An 18,310-nucleotide genomic window follows, 5' to 3' on the forward strand; every position below is an offset into this window, starting at 1 on the left:
AAGAAAGTCTTCATAGAGCTGCGGGTAAGCTAACCTATTGTGCATTTTTTGATAAAAGCACCAATTTTGGCACAGAGGTAGACCAATATATTATGAACAAATCTGGATGTGGAGCCATCGGCCAACTGCCCCCTTGCGGCCGTGGCGGCCATTTTGGAAACTGGCCGCCAGCAGACACCCAAAAGACACACAGAAGTTAGATAAAGTTTGCTGGTGAAGGTTTTAGTGAATGTTTATTGAATGTTTTGAGTCAAGACATGCCAGATAGCTCTGAGTCACATTTTGGGAGATGCTGCTGATATTAATTAACATATTTAGGCTAATTACAGATGAAATGGCGACAAGGAAACCCATGATCAGGCATCAAATGCTGACATTCCTTGTGAATAGGCTAGATTCATTTAAGTTGTGGAAATGTTATCTGACCTTCTTCCTCTGTCTGTCAATAGCTATTCATGGACACTGCCCACGCCAATTAAGATGCCAATTAACAAAATTGTTAACAATTATGCTAATTATATCGATAATACAACAACAATAACAGAACCAGATAGTGATAATTATGGTGGCTTGCTCTTATCAGATCAGTCCTGGGCATTTGTCGATATCGGTTGCGGTGCTTGTTCTGTCGTAAAGCAGGATGACGAACCTCTCAGTGGTGTGCATGGCATCTTCATCAATATGATCCGGTGCAGTGGAGAGGTCAGTGAGTGTCTGGGTCAGCTGAGGTAGAGCTGTCCACGCCGCCCATGCTGTCCTCTTGCCATGTCCGGTGAAGCAGGAGACCGTGTCGCAGCCCGTCAAAGCAGGACATCGCGCCCCTGGTGCTGTGCACACATGTTAGGAAAGTGAGCAAGCAGTCTCTGCTTAAGACGGGTCGTGTGCACCCTGCCGTCATGCTTGACTCCCAGCTGTTCCATCCTTGACGTGTACAACTGCGCCAGGTCAGCCGTCTCGTCATCCATTAGAGCTTCTTCAATAAACACCACCAGCTCTGCGAAAGAAAGTCCTTCTATTGCGTGTTCATCGTCTGTACCTTTGCCCGCCATTTCCTTAATCTTCCGTGCGCGATTGTACAAGTTCACGAGACAATTTCGGTGGTACTTGGCCTCCTGTGCAACCATGTCCCCAGCGTTCAGTTGCATCAGGAGGTCCATGTCGCCCAGAATCAGTGCGCACGACCTGACACGCGAGTCCAGTTGGAATGTCGCAGCTTCATGAAGACCAGCACTACCAGGAGCTGCTCCGCAGAAGGAGCATTTCACTTCTTGGTGTTTCGTCTCAGTACTTGATGGTCGTGACAGATATCGAGTTCGCTTGCGGGCAGCAACTTCCTCTTCCTCGTCGGCGCCTATTTTCAGGTGCCTCTTCTCAGCTCTGTCTAACTTGGTCTTGTTATACCTCAGCCTGCAGGTCTTGTGGTATCGTGCATTGTTGGCGCTCAATGCTGCTTCAACGCCACTGCCTTCATCTAATCGGCTCAACAGAAAAGATTTGAGGAGCAATCCAAGCTCATTGAACCTTCTCAGATGTCCAGCGAGAATGCTGTAGCTGCTCCCCTTGTCTTGGCGTGTATTCTGGGATGGACTTGTCAGCGACTCTGGCGTCGTTTCTTGGCATATGAAGCATAATGACCAGTCTGTCTCTGTTGCTGGCTGGGCGGAAGTAGACTGAGCTGCTTCAGCTTCTGCACCACGAGGCTTAACGAGTTTGAAGCTCTTTGACATTGTTCTGGAAATGGAAAATGACAAAGTTGTATGAAAGGAGCACTCAGAATCCAAGTGAATTAGGACATGTTCAATTGAGTTGGAACATTTCAAATGATGTTTGTCATGGTTGTTATGCTAATCTGTGAATAATTCAATAAATCGATAATAAGATAAGATTCTAAAAACACATGGGCACCTTTCTTTGTTCTTAAGTGCTACCCTATATTAGCAACAACATGCAACATAATGTTTGCACAACATTGCAGATTCAAAACAATCATTTTTTTCCTGCACAGTTACTCAGTACTTCTCATTCACCTAGGGATAAGTCTTCCTCGGCAGCCACATGGCGGCCATTTTGGAAAATGGCCGCCACGGCCGCCAGGGGGCAGTTGGCCGATGGCTCCACATCGAAATTTGTTCATAATATATTGGTCTACCTCTGTGGCAAAATTGGTGCTTTTGTCAAAAAATGCACAATAGGTTTAAATATCCTAGGTAAACCGCACTACTATCACTGAAAATGAAACACATCTTTCCTCTAAGTACCAGCATCTGTATACCGCACTGTTTGGCCGTCAACGAAGCGCCTGAAGAATAACACTTAAGGCATCCCAGTTACTGTACAGTACACTGCTGTACAAACACTGTAGCATGTATTCATCACTTTCCCGTACTTCGTTCTGTTACTGATAAAAAATTGTTAAAATGACATCATCATCGTCATCATTATCATTTTTGTGGAAGTGATAGTACGGTAGTTGTAGTAGCTGCAGCCACAGGCTTATCTGAATGTGAACCCAGTGGATTGCAGGTTGACGTTCCCCTCCTCCTGCAGTCCACCTTCTGCCTTTCAGGGGATAGGGAGTGACGTTTGTATAATCGGGCAGCAGAATCGACTGGCTATATCGGTGCCACCGCGAAAAGGTGTCCCTCTGTTGTATGAAATAACATCGGATAAGAGTGGGGTCAGGTGTAGTTAGGCGGGAGTGGTGGTTGTACAGCCGGGGAAAGCGAACGGCAGACTTTTCACTGGGGGGGGGGGTTGAGTTGAACCTGAAAATACTTGAAGTTGTCATGATCTCCAAATAATTACCACTGAATATGCACAGGACACGAATACATGTGTATTTACCAAAAAAATCATGTGTAAGTAATTTATATGCTTTAAATCTCATGTTTAGTTTTGTATTTATATGAAATCTGATTGTGCGGCATGAATATGTATCAGAACAAACTGAGAACAGTTAAAACAGTTTACCGTCATACGTTGAGGAGAATAACTTAATAATGCCAGGATTCTAATAGCTTGAACCATAATTACCCTTAAAGGTACCACTGCACCGTCAGAGGAATCTGCATTGAAAAATAAGCTTTTGCCTAGAAAAAGACACATTTTCTAAGTCCTCCTCGGACGCCTACAGTATGCAGGGAACTGGGTATCTTCATAAATTTTGGTAATTATATCGCAGGAAAGTCGGGCAACCCGAGACACGCATGGTTCAGATATTACTATTATTATTATTATTATAATCAGTAGTAGTTGTGGTAGTAGTGGTAGTAATAGTAGTAGCAGTATCAACCTCAGACACATCTGAATGTGAACCTGGTGGACTGCAGTCTTAAGCTGCCGCCCTTACAGTCCACCATCCTCCTTTCATAGGATAGACAAGAGAATGAGGGACATTTGTATAACCGGGCAGCTCCAACGCCCAGCCATATCGATGCCTCGCCACGTGTATAGACTATAGAGGGAATTTGTGTAACCAGTGATTTCATGAAATCCCTAGGGAATGCGTGAAATGAGTTTAAATTAGGATGGGTTAATTAAGGTTTTAGGCTGCGGTTAGGTTAGGCTAGGATAATCTAGGTTAAGTTTAGTTTACCTTAGGCCAGGTTAGTTAGGTTAGGTTAGGTAAAGTTAGATGAATGCTAAGTTATGTTAAGCGTTCATCTAAATTAACTTTACATAACCCAACCTAGCCTAACCTAACCTAAACTTAACCTAGATTATCCCAGCCTAAACAAATCGCAGCCAAAATTAACCTAACCTTAATTAACCCATCTTAATCTAAACTCATTTCACGAATTCCCCGGGGATTTCATGAAATCACTGGCAACACAAATTCCCTGTAACATATACGTCCGTCTCTAGCACCATAGATTATTAAAACGTGAGACTTTGTTTCGTTAGTTTTAAACAATCATCAGACAAAAGTGAAAAGATGCTTGAGTTCCTGACTGTACCAGATGCATTACTGACGTCAAGGCTTCTTCTCAATAGAGGAGCAAGGAAGTCGTTGGCTGGTTGGCACAGCTGGTATTCTTGCGACATCACTTGTGGAAGACACCTGTAGGCTGCATCTCCTGCCCAGCCATGTCACCATCGCATGTGACCATTGTTACTTTGTGGTGTGAGGTTGTATGGTTCTTTCACCATAACGTTATTTCACGTAGCTCAGTGGCAGAAAAAGACATTACTACGACTTCGCACCCTTTCCATAGCACTTCTGCCTGACTAGTATCAAATACAAAAGTTCATTTATTGTTGCAATTCAGCATTCAAGATGGAGGCATGTTAATTTTAGGCAAAGAGTAAAAAGAGTAAACATGCCTGAGGAGTTTTACATGCTGGCACAGACTGATCGATTCGACCTGCATTTCGGCGTGTCTTCGCTTTAATCTCACACCTCCACTCAGAGTGTGAGAGAGGAGCCTGGCGCAGCACTTTTACCTTAATGTTTGCATGAATGGTATGCTTAGGATGATTGAGTCTTACTGCGAGGGTGTTAGCCTACATACATGTCGGTTTTGTACTTCATGATTACAAGCATCAGACTAATAACCCAATGTCAAGTTCATGAAATAATAAAGCAATAACATTAGCCGATAAATTAAGTTTTATATTGTTGCCGTTATATTCCCACTGCAGACTTACCATTGCCATGGTGGGTAGTTGATGTGTAGGGTGTAATAAAAACTCAATTTGTTGGCATATTCAGGTTCTTAATTACTGGTAATGATAGCACTCTGGCTTTCAGAATGTGTGATACTGAACATTCAGATTAAGGACGTTTAACTTAGTATTTTGTTCTTTCTATCGCCAGACAAATTAAATTCAGCTTACAGGAAATTCGGCGAACTGGAGGTTTAGATTAACCTTTGTTGACACCTTCGGTCTGGAAAGGCTCACCTAAACTGAGTAAAATCGTCTGAAGATAGCACGAATTTTTTAAAACAAAGGAAACAAGTGATTAAATAATTATTTTCAATCTCTCTTTAAGCCGTGGAAAATAAAACTTAAACTTAAAGTGTGTGTCTGTTGTTAATAACAGTGCTAACAGTATGTTGACAACCCATTTCTGCAGGTCAACTTCTGATCGCCTAGACTGAGATGCATGGTGGCTTGGTGATCAGAGGACGTTAGTCTGGATGATGGTTGTGCTATAGGCATATTTGAGGTACCAAGAGACACGCCGACATGTCTTAAAAATACCCACGCTAATGCCAATACAACAGTCCTCTATGAGACAGCCCTAGCATGTATTCAGTATGGACGGTGGGTGTTAGCGCCGAAGTGGTGACATGTGGAGGTGTATGGTATGAAGGAGGATTACTGGGCCTTGGGAGCAGGCTGTGAAGCCTATGCCCAGAGTCAGACACATTAAAAAAAAAAAAGTTTCCGGAAGCATATTTCTGTTCTCTATTGGTATTCGCCTCAATACCACAGCCAACCACCCCAGCCAAACGGCCCTAGTGGGATAGGTTAGATTTGGCAAGACTTCTAGCTTTTAATTTTGCCTGGGAAACACACTGAGCATATTTTCGAGAAGATCCTGAGGCTAGTTTTTAAACGACGGGGCGAGCGTTGTTACTGGTTGAGGGTTCCCAGTGGCGAGAGGAATACGCATACAGAACGGAAATATGCATCCCGGAAATACTCGGACGTTCGAAAAATTGATTTTGCGGAGGGAGCGTCTATATATATATATATGAGATCCATAGGAATACACAACTTATTCGGACTTTTGGATTCTGTAGAACAAATAAAGAGTATATAATGCAGAAGAATCTGTCACAGATATGATGTGCTACTTGCAGATTATCGGTGCAGCAGTGGTCCCCATCACCGCAAATTACTTATGCGTGATATTAATGTGATCTACTTGCACTCTACATGCATCAGAGATAACAGTGGTTAAAAATGATTTGCGTCAGTGCTCCCCATCATGACAAAACAGTTGTGCTTGATACTGATGTTATATACTTGCCCGACAAAATCTTCCGCAGGAGTACCCACTAATGTATAATAATATCCAGCTCAATCCTGCATCATCCTTGAACATGCTTGGGGTTTCATTCACTCGGGACTTATCTTGGAAAGGTCATATTGCATCTCTTGTAAAATCTACTTCCAAGAGATTAGGTGTGCTAAGCCGGCTCCGTACCTTCTTTACCCTTGCATAGTTGTTGACTTTATACACGGGTTTTATTCGCCCCTGTGTAGAGGACAACTCTCATGTGTGGGGATGCTTCCCACATACAGCTTTTCTCAATAGGGTGGAGTCAAAGGCTTTTTGTCTCATTAACTCTCCTCCTCTTACTGGCTCCCTTCAGCCTCTGTCTCTTCACCGCACTGTTGCATCTTTATCCCTTTTCTGTCGCTACTTCAATGGTCACTGCTTCTCTGAACTGTCTGCTTGCATCCCTCCACCTCTACGACGGTGTGTAGCACCTGTCTAGCAACAAATTCTCATCCCTTTTCTGTCCAGCTCTCTCATGCAAGAGTTAACTTTTACTCTCAGTCCTTCATTTATACAACAGGTCAACTCTGGAACTGTCTCCCTCTGTATTTTCTACTTCCTATGATCTCCAGTCTTTCAAACGCAGTGTTTCCAGGCATCTCGAAATGAATGGATCTTGAATTTGGCTCTCTTCTGTATTGTTTTTGTCTTTTTCTTGGAAGGAACGGCTTGTGGGCTCCTAGCCTTTGGTTCCTTCTTCCTGGCATTAAAAAAAAAAAAAAAATATGTATCACGGATTGTTATGCAGCGTATTCTGAGTCCCAACTTCTCAGGTTCAGGTACGGTGCGACCTTGGGTTCTTTGTTCTCGACCGGGTCAGTCACAGGTAAGGAAGGAGTCCAAACACAGCTGGTCAAAGGCATACTTGTATATTAACAATCGACAACTACATACACCCCCGTGATCAAAACTATGGGACATATAATAACCAAATAATCTCAGAAGGCTAGCCCTTACAATAAATATCTCCACCTTGTTCAGCGAGTTTGACCTTTACACAGTATTCTACCTTTCCTTACATATGATAATTTCCACACAGTGTCATACATATGGTTCACATTATACACCAGGTGCGCTTGGTCTCGGATATATAACAGAGACAGTAAGTGCATCCCAGTATACCCAAACGCGTGACGTAGACGACAGTATATACTCAAGTCCTTCTACAGTATATATATATATATATATATATATATATATATACTGTATATATATATGCGTAACATAAATGGCCTCCTATGCTAGTTATATGCACCCACGTGACACAGACGATATCCTAGCTAGCCTTATGCTACGTGTGCGTTACATAGGACGAGAGAATATAGCATTCACGATCTATCCGTGCGTGGGGCAGAAAGGGGGGAGGGGGAGGGGGGGAGTGGTGATATAGACTTCTTTTCGAGACAGGGAGTTGGGAGTACACCTCATATATCACCTTCTAGTCACTTCATATGGTCAAAGCAAAAAGGGGGAAGGGGATGCGGCACTGATGCTGTCTGTCCGTATGTATCACTGGGGGGGATAGTTACACTTGGGGGCGGCCCATGGCCTAGCACCACGCACTCCGCGCGTGAGTTTATTGGTGGGGAGTTCACTATTCCACACGAGGAGGTAACACGGGGGGGGGGGAGACACTGGGGTAGGGGTTTCCCAGACACTAGGGGACAAACAACATCAAAGTCTCTTACTCACGGAACAGGCGGAGGGGAGTGCTCGGGTCACGGGCGGCAGGAGGCCCTGCACCAGGGACCGCAAGCGGTGGCCGGGCGTTGGGGGCGGGCCGTCCTGAGTGTATACCAGGGGTAGGTCGCCTGTCAGATCGCCACGAGTCCCGTGGGAGTTGGTGGGTAGCGTGGTGGGCGGCCCTCTTTCTGTAGAGGCCCTGGATGATGCGGGGCTCTCTGTACTAGGGCGGAAGAGGGCCAGGAGGCGCACCGCACGGCTCTGGCCCATAGTCGTCATCAGGGTACTGGGGACAGACCTGGGGAGGCCCGAGCCTAGGGTCGGCTGTCGGGAGGGCGACGCCCTGGCTGAGCTGCCATCTCGTCCGACAGGGGCGGCTATCAGGGGAGAACTGCGGCCGCTGACGCCGGGGGAGGTCTGGCAGCTACAGTGGCGTCGGGGGAGGCCCGCTGATTCTGGGGGCTGCAGTCTCGTCTGCGGGAGGAGGCAGTCAGGATTGGACTGTGGCCCCTCATCCTGGTGGGGTCCATCAGCACCTGGAGAGGATGGGGCTGCAGGGACAGGACACCTGGCCTCGGGGATGTCACACCCAATCTGGTCCCTGGGGAGCTTCCTGTAGGGGAGCAGATTCCGCCTTCTCAAGGAGAGAGGCGGGGAGAGGGACACCTCGCTCTACCGCAGGAGGGGCAAGTGGTGCAAGAGGTGCTTCCCCCTGTAGGAGCTTGGGGACTAGTGGAGGGAGATCAGCCAAGGGCTTACCCTCTTACTTGGCGGGCCTGTGAGGCCCCACCGAAACTCCAGTCCGGGGTGCGCAAGGGAGGTCCAGGGGATGTTCTCTCCATCCGGCAGCCCCGTTGGGCACTGCCCATGCTCCTAGGGAAGTCAGGAGTGCGGGAGGAGTCGGGGGAGACTCCCAGGCACCACCAACCCAGGCGGCTGAGAGATAGTGCCCGTTGGGCTCTCCCGGCCACAGCCACAGATCAGGCGGAACCAGTGCTCCGGCCGTAGGGCCTGGGACTCCTGCCCCAGTGACACTGGGGGGAAGAGGTCAAACATACTCTCTCGGCCTGTGCCACAGCTCCTACGGAGCTTGCCCACCTTCTGCTGGGATCGGGATTCCTGTTCCTGCACGGTGGGGATGGTAGGAGGAAGAGGTCAGACGAACTCTCTTGGCTATTGCCACAGCTCGACGGAGCGTGCCCTCCTTCCAACAGGGAAGGGTTTGTCCCAGGGACGGTGGGAAGAGGTCAGATGAACTCTCTCGGCTTTTGCCACAGCTCCGACAGAGTGTGCCCTGCTTCCCTAGGGGGATAGCAACCCTTGAGGCTCTTCCTGAGTCCTCTGTTAAAGAGGAGGCCGATCCAGGGGACTTGGCATCCATGGGTGTGCTTGGGACTTTGCTGGGAGGAATGAAAAAAGTGTTTAGATGTCGTTCGCTTAGAATGGATGTAAAGAGAAGGCTGTCTGAGGGTGTTGTGGTACCGACTGCATTATATGGGGCTGAAACATGGAATATAGGTGTAGGAGAGAGGAAAAGTTTGAATGTAATGGAGATGAGGTGTCTGAGGAGTATGTGTGGAGTGACGCATATGGATCGAGTGCGAAATGATGAAGTGAGAAGGAGAACTGGAGTTGTTCAGGAGATGGCTGGTAGAGTTGAGCAGAGGGTGTTGCGATGGTTTGGGCATATGGAGAGAATGAATAATGAGCGATTGGTGAAAAAGATAACTAGATCTGATGTGAGAGGTGTAAGGTTGAGAGGAAGACCACGAATAAAATGGATGGACAGTGTGAAGAGAGCGCTGGATGCGAGAGGGATGTCTGTTGAGCAAGGAAGAGTGGCTGTGCATGACAGAAATAAATGGAGAGAAATTGTGAATGAATAAGTGATGACGCAGCCCTGAGGGGATATTCTCCCGCATTTGGTCTGATCAGCTAGTCAGGTCAGGTGCGGATAAGGGGATGGGTCTGTTATGTTGTGGCAGGGGTAAACCAGTTCTGCTGTCAGGCCCTGCTGCGGATGTCACTGATTGCATTGCGCAGTTGACCCTTGTGCGGTGTGGTGTGGTGAGGATCTGTCCATTCTCCCCTTTGGGGCTAAGATGCGAATGAATGTGTTTGAATGGATGAGTAAATGGGGAGTGTGTCGTCCTGTCTCGGCTACCTCCCTTTCCTTGAGGGAAGCAGCCTAGGTATATAGATAGATAGATAGATTTCAAAATTATTTAATTTTATCTCAGTTTGTATGCTAACTAATTTACAGTGTTATGCAGTGTAAGAAAGCTCTGGATATTTTGGATGTCTCTTGGTAACTCTTGTAACTGTTGCTCCCTCGAGAATGCACGAGAACTTTGGAGAAGTTGTAAATCACCCTAGAATATTGAAAGCTTAGCCTATATAAGGATGGAGAAGAGACTAGAACAGTTTCAGTCAGTTTCAGTTCAGTTTTTGTGTCAGTGCAGTGTCATTGCAGTTAGTGAGGATGAAATACCCACACAGCAGGGTGAACCCGACACCACCACCCCAGGAGGAGAGTATGAGGGGGTGACACCCACCCCACAAGGGGACAACAGAGAGGCTGGCTTACCTGGCTCACTGTCCAAGCTAAAGCGACATATCGCTCCCGTGACCAGGCGCCCCTCTTTCCCGTAGCCAGACCTCCCGGCAGTGTACGGGGAAAGTACTGTACACTGCTCTTCAGCAGTGGGAACACTCACCAGAATCAGCGTGGGACTTGTATTAACAAGCTCCCAAGCTCCAAACTGCCCTCCTACGGTTTCTATCCTTCTGTCTGTGCCTTCATCGCTAGCTTCCTTTCTGGTCATTCTATAGCCGCTGTTGTAGACGGCCATCGTTCTTCTCCTAGATCTATCAACAGTGGTGTTCCTCAGGGCTCTGTCCTATCACCAACTCTCTTCCTTTTATTCATCAATGATCTTCTAAGCTGCACATCTAACCCTATCCACTCATATGTTGATGACTCCACCCTTCACCTTTCCGTTCGGTTCCCGCAACGCCCATCTCAACAGTTGCGTCAACAAACAAGGGATGAGGCTATGGCACACCTAATGTCCGACTTGGCTCGTATCTCTGACTTGGGTAAAAATAATATGGTTGTTTTTAATGCATCTAAGACTCAGTTCTTACACCTATCAACCCGACAAAATCTTCCACAGGTATACCCATTAATGTTTAATAATATTCAGCTTAATCCTGCATCATCCTTGAACATGCTTGGGGTTTCATTTACTCGGGACTTATCTTGGAAAGATCATATTACATCTCTTGTAAAATCTGCTTCCAAGAGATTGGGTGTGCTAAGCCGACTCCGCTCTTTCTTTACCCCTGCACAATTGTTGACTCTATACAGGGGTTTTATCCACCCCTGTATGGAGTACAACTCTCAAGTGTGGGGAAGCTCCCCACATACAGCTCTTCTCAATAGGGTGGAGTCAATGGCTTTTCGTGTCATTAACTCTCCTCCTCTTACTGACTCCCTTCAACCTCTGTCTCTTCACCGCACTGTTGCATCTTTATCTCTTTTCTATCGCTACTTTAATGGTCACTGCTCCTCTGAACTGTCTACTTGCATTCCTCCACCTCGATGACGGGAGCATAGCACCCGTCTGGCAGCAAACTCTCATCCCTTTTCTGTCCAACTCTCTAATGCAAGAGTTAACCGTTACTCCCAGTCTTTCATTTATGCAACAGGTCAGCTCTGGAACTGTCTCCCTCTGTCTGTATTTCCTGCTGCCTATGATCTCCAGTCTTTCAAACGCAGTGTGTCCAGGAATCTCAAAATGATCGGATCTTGAATTTGGCTCTCAATTGTATTTTGTTTTTCTCTTTGAGGGAACTGTTACTGCGGGCTCATGGCCTTTGGTTCCTTCTTCCTCGCATAAAAAAAACACCCTCGGACGCCGTCCCCTGGATCGGCCTCCTATTTAATAGAGGACTCTGGAGAAGCCTCAAGGATTGCTATCCCCCTACAGCAGGAGGGCACGCTCCATCGGAGCTGTGGCAAAAGCCAAGAAAGTTTGTCCGACCTCTACCTCCCCCTGTCCCTGGGACAAAACATTCCCTGCCGGAAGGAGGGCACGCTCCGTCGGAGCTGTGGCAAAAGCCGTGAGAGTTCATCTGACCTTTTCCTCCCAGCAGCGCCGGGACAGGAATCCCGACCCCTACGGAAGGAGGGCACGCTCCGTCGGAACTGTGGCATAAGGCGGGAGAGTTCGTCCGACCTTCTCCTCCCACTGTCACAGGGGCAGGAGTCCCAGGCGGGAGTGCAGGCCCTGCTGGATCCGTGGCCGTGGCTGGGAGAGCCCAATGGGCACTATCTCCCAGCTGCCCTTGTCGGCAGTGTCCCAGAGAGTCTCCTCTGACTCCTCCCGCTCTCCTGTCTCCTCTAGGAGCCCAGGCAGTGCCCAACGGGGCTGCCTGACGGAGGGAGCATCCCCTGGACCTCCCCCGCATACCCTGGACTGGAGTTTTGGCGGGGCCCTACGAGCCCGTCAAGCAGGAGGCTTGGCCCTCGGTCGCCCTCCCTCTGCTAGTCCCCAGGCTCCTGTAGAGGGGAACGCTGCTAGCGCCCCCCAACACTTCTGCGGCAGAGTAAGGCGCTCCTCACCCCACCTCTGTATCTGAGAAGGTGGGATTTGCTTCCCTACAGGCTCCTCACCTGAGACCAGACTGGGCGAAACATCCCCGAGGCCAAGTGTCCGGTCCTTGCAGCCTTGCCTTCCCCAGGTGCTGATGGGCTGTGCCAGGACGAGAGGCTGCAGTCCAACACTGACAGCCTCCTCCTCCAATCGTGACTGTAGCTCCTGGAGACAGCGGGCCTCCCCAGACACTCGCTTTGGTGGTCGGCCCTCCCCTGATGCAGGTGGCAGCAGTTCCTCTCTGATGGCCGCCCCTTTTGGACGAGACGACAGCCCAGTAAGGACATCGCCCTCCTCCTGGCCGAACCTAGGCCTGGGCCTCCCCAGGTCCTCTCCTAGGACCCCAACGATGACTAAGGGCCGGCGCCGAGCAGCACGCCTCCTGGCCCTCTTCGGCCCTAGCCTGGAAAGCCTTGCCTCCAGCCAGGCCATTGTGGCTAGGGAGCCACACTATACACCACCCGCCCACTCCTCCCAGACTAGTGTCGGTTACACGGACCACCATCCCCTACACGACTCACCGGGCGGCCCACTTCCCATGCCTGGCCGCCATCTGAAGCTCTCGGCGTAGGCCCCTCTGCCCCGTGGGCCATGTCCTTCCCTCCACACGAACTGTGAGTACCAGACGCTGTGACTATCTGCTTCCCCAGTGCTATTGGACCCCTCCCCCAGTGAACCAACCCATGTGCCTCCTCCCCGTACTCGCGGTGTGCCTCCCCAGTCCTATATAACCCTACCCAGTGTTTCACCCACCCACCCCGTACACCTCCCCCTCCTCCCGGCAACCGCGGTGTTATCTTCCCTCAGTGTTTCATAGTGGACTCTACCTGTGATCTCGTCCGCGGAGTGTTCGACACCCCTTCCCCGGGGTCGGTTCCCCAACAATGACAACCCTCCCCGCAGTGCCGCTCCCCCCCCCACTGGGCAGTATACCTCAGCGTGATCCCTTCCAGTGTGTTCTCTCTCTCCCTCCCCCAGGCCCCCAGCCCCCGGCCCCCATCACACGAATAAACCCACCCTAGACTCACTAAAGCCCTCCCCCCTTCCCCCTCCGTCCAGTGTGAGCCATCATATACTCTCGTCCTATGTGACGCGTCCGTAGTCTAAGGTTAGCTAGGGCCTCGTGTATGTGACGCGTAACTATTGTATTAGCTAGGGCCTCGTCTGTGTCACGCGAATCCCTAGGTTTAAGGACTTGAATATACGCCGTCATATATGTCATGCGCCTGATGGAACGGATATACTGCATTATACTGTCTGTATATGGGAATATGAGATACCTGACATATTGTGGTAATATTGCCTGTGACACTGTGTGGATATACTTTTAATTCAGGAAGGTGAAATCCCGTGTATAAGTCAGAACTTGCTGAACTAGGTGGAAAGTGATTGATGCACATGTATTTTAAAGTCATTGTAAGTGCCTTAGTTTTGCTCACAGAACGGTGTGTTTGTCTTTTTGATAATATATATGTGTGCCTTTGACCAATGATGTTTGTGTTTTTCCTTCCTTGTTAGCACCGACCCGGTCGGGAGTAAAGAACCCAAGGTTGCACCGCGTCTGCACCCGAGGAGTCGGGGCGCAGCACACGCTGCATAACAAAAGATACTAGTGAAAACAATGGAGTTTAGTTGGCAAGCATTAAGTAGTGAAAATTGTGTAGCTCCGGTACCTGTGACAACAGTGAAGTTGTCAAGCATTAAGTGTAATTTCAGTTAGTGAAGATTGTATAGCTCCGGTACTTGTAAAAACAGTTGAGCGTAGTTGGCAAGCATTAAGTGTAATTATTTAGAAAATAATGAGTTGATCTTGTGTGCTGTACACAGAAAGGCTGCCTCTAGGAAGAGCAACTCGCTGTGCAACGTCCTTCCATTACTGAACCACTGCTGTTGGAGCCTGTGGAAGTGTGGGACGCGGAAGTAACATTATTATTATGGAGAACTATAACTGAGCTCCCCTCGGCAGCTGAAAATAGCCTTGACAGCCAATTTAACTCATTTGTTTTATAACTTGTTGCTCCGGTCATGGTGACACGGGTGCCTCGTGACCCAGAAACCTGAGTGTGATATTATCTATCTATACAGTATATACTGTATCTGTCTATTGCCAGACGCCTTAATCCCGTAAGGGGTGGCCACAAACTAATCGCCTCCATGTCGCCCTGTCCCCTACCATTTCACTATCCTGCTCCCAGCTCACACTCCTCTCTCTCATATACCTCTCCACTCCATCTCTCCATCTCATCCTTGGCCTACCCCTCCCTGTTCCCCCCTCCACCTTACTCACATACATTCCCCTCGTCAGTCTCTCGCTCTCCATCCTCCACACATGGCCAAACCACCTCAGTGTGTTTCTCCTACCACTTCCTATCGCATCCACATCCATTCCACAACGCTCCTTTACCTCCTTATTTGTCTGTCTCTCCATGTGACCCCACATGCTTCTCTCAAATAACTCATTTCCACTGCTCTCACTCGTGACTTGTGTCCCTCCAACAAGGTCCAAGCTTCACTTCCATACGTTAAGAGTTGGTATCACAATACTGTCATGCAGTAACTATTGCACTCCCATGCTCACTTCCCTGTTTCTTATCACTGCTTTCAAAGAACCAGCAACCCTTCTTTTTTGTTGTACTGTTTCAAGCACTTCATCCTCTAAACTTTCATCCTTACTCATCACATTACCCAAATACTTAAACGCACTCACATTTTCCATTTCCTCCTCTTCCAGCCTTACTGTACGAGTACATTCACTGACTTCACTTCTCTCGAAGACCATAACTTTACTCTTCCCTACATTCACCTTTAGATTCCTTTTCTTACACACTCCCAAACTCATTCACCAAACCCTGCAGCTCTCCCTTGTCTTCACTTAACAACATAGTATCATCTACATAAAACATTACAGAGAGTTTCCACACACTGCCTTCTTTCATCAGGGCCGCTCCAACATCCACTGCCATACCTTGTATCTCATTTATAACCCCATCCATATATAGACTAAAAACAATGAAGACATCCCTGTATCAGTCCAACCGTCAAACAGAAAAATTCACTAACTTCACTGTCCACACGCACTGCCGCCTTAGCACCCTCATACATACTCTTCACGGCATTCAGCAACTTCCCATTTCCTCCATATATTCTTAATTCTTTCCACAATCCTTGTCTATCCACCCTGCCATATTATGCTTTCTCCAGATCCATGAAGGCCGCATACAACTTCTTTCCCTTCTCTAGAAATTTTTCCAGTAAAGACCTAAGAATGAATATTTGATCTTCACAGCCTCTTCCCTTCCTAAAACCTCCCTGTTCTTCTCCAGCTAATTTCTTTGTTATTTCCCTAACTCTGTCAATAAGTATCCTACCATATACTTTTCCTATTACACTAAGAAGACAAATGCCTCTATGATTACCACACACTTCATTTTCCTTTGTACTGGGGAATAATTATACCTGACTTCCAATCCTCCGGGACTTTTCCTTCCTCCCAGGCCAGTCTGCACATCTTCCACATCCATTCTAATGATTCTACTACTGTCTCTCCCCCTCGCCTCTGTATTTTACCACACACTCCATCATTTCCTGGGGCTTTCCCTTTTTTGACTTTCTTCATTGCTTCCACAACTTCCATCCTACTGATTTCTTCCTCTCTTCTCACATCTTTTCTTCTCCCAGCCAGGCTCCTGCCACTTATACCCGCATTACTTTCAACCTTTGTGTTCAACAATTCCTTAAAGTGTTCTCTCCATCTGCTCACTTTTTCTCCCTTCTCCACTAGTAATCTACAATTTTACTCTTTCACCCACCGACTTCTTAATATCCTGTCTAACTCTCTTTACCTCGTTCCGGAACATTTTGTTACATTCCCTCCATTTTACACTCAAATTATATCCAAATTCCTCGTGCACTCTCTTCTTACTCCCTCTTACTAATCTTTTCACCGCTCTCTTCCTCTCTATTGTACATATAACTCTCTTCCGTCTCTCAGCATCCTACACACCCCTGTTTCTCATCCACTTACTATATGCTTTCTTCTTTTGTGCCACGGCCTGTCTCACCTCTTCATTCCACTGTATGCTGTTCCTTGCACCCCCTTTCGTCTTCTCTTCACCACCCCACACACCACCTCACATGCTGCACAGATTTCTTCTGTGAATATTTTGCACACACCTTCCACGTCCCTCATCTGCTCCAGATCATATTTACCCAATCACTTCTCCACTTCTTTGTTATATTCTGCCTTTTTTTCCGTTTTCTTGTAATCTTTCCACCCTTCTTGTATGAACTACTTCCTCCTATCCTTCCCTTCTTCTATTCCTCCATTTCATTTGATTTCTTGGCTCTCAACCACCGTCAAGTAGTGGTCAGAAAGTCCACTCTATATGGTCTTGCATCCATTACACACCATCCCATTCAATCATCCACACACACGTAATCAGTTATTGCCTTCTGTTCATTTAGTTCACCACCCACCCTTCTCATCACTCGCTTCGTATACCTGTGGATCATTTTGTGTCTGAAGATGGTATTGGCTACCACCAACCCCCTCCTGCATAAATGTCCACTAGAGCACTGGATTGTCATTCACTTCTGCAGGGACACCCCACTCACCAACTATACTCCATCCACCTTCACATTCCCTACTTTTCCGTTTATATCTCCTATCAAAAACACTCTCATTCGTTTCAGACTTTTCCATGCACGCTTCCACATTTGTCCAGAACTTTTCTTTCACTCTGCTTGCACGATCTTGCGTTGGCGCATGAACACGCACAATCACCCACATTTATAGTCCAACTTTCAAGCATATCCACACAATCCTTGAGCCAGCTGATCCATACTGTCTTATTTTCTCCTTCTATCTCTTGCACACAACAATACACACTCCTTTTGCCCTCTCATTCTCACCCACTCCCTCGCATATACCCCATCCATACTCCCATTCTCACCTTGCCATTTAGTTTCAGTTAATCCACATACCATCCACTTTTGCACCCTCAAGCGCCTAGAAAGTCTCCCTCTTTCACCTCCTCATTTGAACCCCTTACATTCCATGTCGCTATCCGTACCATGTCCTTTGATCGGTCCTTGTCGTCATCTGTTGGCCAGTCCTGTCCGAGGCTTCTTTTTTGTAGTTTTAGTTTTTCCGAGGAGAGGCATTAACCCTCCACGTAGGGAACACGTGTTGTTTAGTTATAAGGTTACCACCCAGCGTTGTCAGTGCATTCCTGGATTACAGGAAATCAATTGGCTTGCCACTTAATGTAGAGCAGGGGTTCCCAACCTTTATTTACCCATTACCCCATTTTCCACACCTCCCTTCACTCATTACCCCTCATTGCTTATGTTTCCACAATTGCATTTTAGCTGCTTAACATTTTGATGCCTAGATTTTAGTTTGAATGTAGGACTTAATTAAAGGTTAGGCTAAAACCAAGAGAGTTATTGCAAGGAGTAATTTATTTTTATTATTAACACTGATACCAAATAAACATGACTTTAAACATTCATCTCTGAATTTTAGTATAGGTCTGAAAGTCTATCATAACTGGTATGATTTTTAGATTTTTTTTTGTTTGTTACCTCCCCCATTACCCTTCACAAAAGACCAAATTACCCCACTTGGGGTAATTTACCCCAGGTTGGGAACCCCTGATGTAGAGCTACCCGCTACAGTAAGTAGTTGGTGACTTTATCGACAAGTTTAAAGCGCCCGCCAATGTAGTGATGACGATCGTACGAGATGCGCGGCGCAGGTGCCAGATACCGCATGGTTGTTGATTTCTGTATTATTGAATAGTTAAGAGGCTTTTGTATGTATTACTTTTAAGGTATCTGTAATAACAGTCTACTTAAAGGCGCCTTGTGAAAGGAATATGCGAAATTAACATGTGGCTTGAGTGTAGTGGAGTGGGTGTGGTTGAGTGCGTGCGTATGTATGTGTAGGTCTGCG

The sequence above is a fragment of the Coenobita brevimanus genome, chromosome 50 (assembly GCF_032717465.1).
Source record: "Coenobita brevimanus isolate Jiangsu-jjx chromosome 50, ASM3271746v2, whole genome shotgun sequence".
NCBI lineage: Eukaryota > Metazoa > Arthropoda > Malacostraca > Decapoda > Coenobitidae > Coenobita > Coenobita brevimanus.